Below are 2,800 nucleotides of genomic sequence, written 5' to 3'. Positions count from 1 at the left end.
ACTGTTCATCCAATCGATCGGCTTCAGTTAGCAGCAGCAGCGAAGGAATCGCTCGATCGGGTTCAGTTAACAGCCATCGATCGATCGCTCGGGTTCAGTAACGCGTAGCCTGCAGTGCAATCGCTCGGGTTCAGTTAGAGCCCAACGCCTCGCTCGGGTTCAATTAGAGCCAACGCCTCACACACACGCGCGTACGTGTATGAGATAAACGCGCATCGCTCGTCCCCCGACCTCCCATCGTAACCGGGAACTCCCCGAAATTTTCCTCCCCCTCGCTTCTACCATGGTTTTTTCCGTCATGGACGGCCCAAAGAATGTCACGCAGCTGCGTCTCCGGCCCGCCCAGGACGAAAAGCCCATTTTCTGTCATGATATTTTGTCATAGAAGTAGGAGCCCACCACATCTATGATGATACCGGGTTTTGTCACAATTATCGTCATAGAAGTGTCATATGTATGACAGAAAAAAATTCGTTCGGCCCAAAATGTCACGGATGTGTCTTTTTTGTAGTGTAGGCCTGACCTAGACGCCCTTCCCAAGGACACTACCCAAAGATCAACAACATTCAAAGCACAACAATTTCCACCGACTGGAATCTCCTCAGAGTGCAACCCACTCGACCAACAATTCCACTCGGATAACCCAATTCCATTCGATAAGTATATCACCATTCGACCAGTATATCACCATTCGACCGTACAAGAAACCACTCGGAATACAGAAGACCTAAAGTCACTCAGGATGGCAACAGCCAGGCGTTCACTCCGTAGTGTTAATGATCATTTATATGTCTTTATTGCTGGCATTACCAGTAACGCCTCACCTTTATGTACATTGAACTCCTTGTAATGTGGGCTGGCTGGGGTCCTGACGCACTCTATATAAGCCACCCCCTCCACTAAGACAAGGCTTCGCACCCCCTGTAACTTTACGCATAATCTAGTCGACCGCCTCAGGGCACCGAGACGTAGGGCTATTACTTCCTCTGAGAAGGGTCTGAACTCATAAATCTTGCGTGCACAACCTCATCGTAGCTAGGATCTTGCCTCCTCCTACGTACCCCCCTTTCTACTGTCAGACTTAGAACCACGACAGGCACCCCAAAGGACAACAAGTCTTCTCTTAGCCGTGTGCGGTGCCCCCCTCCACAGTTACACACCTCGGTCATATCGTCGTAGTGCTTAGGCGAAGCCCTGCACCGGTAACTTCATCATCACCGTCGCCACGCCGTCGTGCTGATGGAACTCTCCCTCGTCCTCAACTGGATCAAGAGCTCGAGGGACATCATCGTGCTGAACGTGTGCTGAACACGGAGGTGTCGTACGTTCGGTATTTGGATCGGTTGAATCGTGAAGACGTTCGACTACATCAACCGCGTTACTAAACGCTTCCACTTTCTGTCTACGAGGGTACGTGGACACACTCTCCCGTCTCGTTGCTATGCATCTCCTAGATAGATCTTGCATGTTCATAGGAATTTTTTTGAAATACTGCATTCCCCAACATTGCATATGAAAGGATTCTATCAGTCCTGGAGAAACCAAGTAGATTCTTTCACACAAAAAGGGAGTATTGGAATCAAAGTGAATGATGACATAGGTCATTACTTCCAGACACACAAGGGTCTGAGGCAAGGAGACCCGATGCCACCGATTCTATTCAACATAGTGGTCGACATGTTGACAAACCTAATAGGAAGGGCTATGGATAATGGCAAGGTAGGTGGCCTCGTTCCGCATTTAGTCGACGGAGGAGTGTCTATCCTACGGTACGCTGATGATACTATCATCTTCATGGAGCATGATTTGGCGAAAGCAAGAAACATGAAGCTTGTGTTATGCTTGTTCGAACAATTGTCGGGGTTAAAGATTAACTTCCATAAAAGTGAATTGTTCTACTTTGGAAGAACTAAAGATGAACAAGAAGCTTACAAACAATTGTTCGGGTGCGAATTAGGGTCCTTACCCTTCACGTCTTTGGGTATACCAATCCACCATCGCAAGCTTTCCAACAAAGAATGGAAGTGTATTGAGAATCGATTTGGAAAGAAACTAAACTACTGGAAGGGCAAGCTTATGTCATATGGAGGCCGACTAATTCTCATTAATTCGGCACTCACGAGTATGCCTATGATTCTCTTGTCCTTTTTTGAGGTACCAATTGGAGTTTGGAAAAGGCTAGATTTCTATCGATCGCGCTTCTTCTGACAGAGCGACGAATTAAAACAAAAGTACAAACTCGCTAAATGGGATATCATTTGTAGGCCGAAAGACCAAGGGGGTCTCGACATTGAAAATCTAGAGGTGAAGAACAAATGTCTTCTCAGCAAGTGGCTGTATAAGCTATCTGTAGAGACGGATGCCACATGGGCCCAGATTCTGTGTAATAAGTACCTTCAATCCAAAACCTTATCCCAGGTGACGGTCAGGCCGACTGATTCGCCTTTTTGAGGACTGGTGAGAGTGAAATCAGTCTTTTTCAACAGGACAAAATTTGTAGTTGGAAATGGTACTACCACGAGATTCCGGGAGGATACATGGTTAGGGGAGACGCCCCTTGCACTCCAATATCCTTCTCTCTATAATAGTGTTCAGCGAAGAGACGCTTACGTTGCAATAGTATTACAGTCCAATCCTCTTAATATTCAATTCAGGAGGACGTTAGCGGGAAACCGTTGGGAAGCTTGGCTCCATCTTGTGAGACGGTTGATGGATGTTCACCTATCTCAACAGCCCGATCAGTTGCGCTGGGAACTAACTAAGAATGGTGAGTTTTCGGTTAAATCCATGTATTTGGATG

This window comes from Triticum aestivum, chromosome 7A (assembly GCF_018294505.1).
Source record: "Triticum aestivum cultivar Chinese Spring chromosome 7A, IWGSC CS RefSeq v2.1, whole genome shotgun sequence".
In the NCBI taxonomy this organism is placed as follows: Eukaryota; Viridiplantae; Streptophyta; class Magnoliopsida; order Poales; family Poaceae; genus Triticum; species Triticum aestivum.
The sequence above is the reverse complement of the archived record's forward strand: the minus strand, read 5'-3'. Positions refer to the sequence as shown.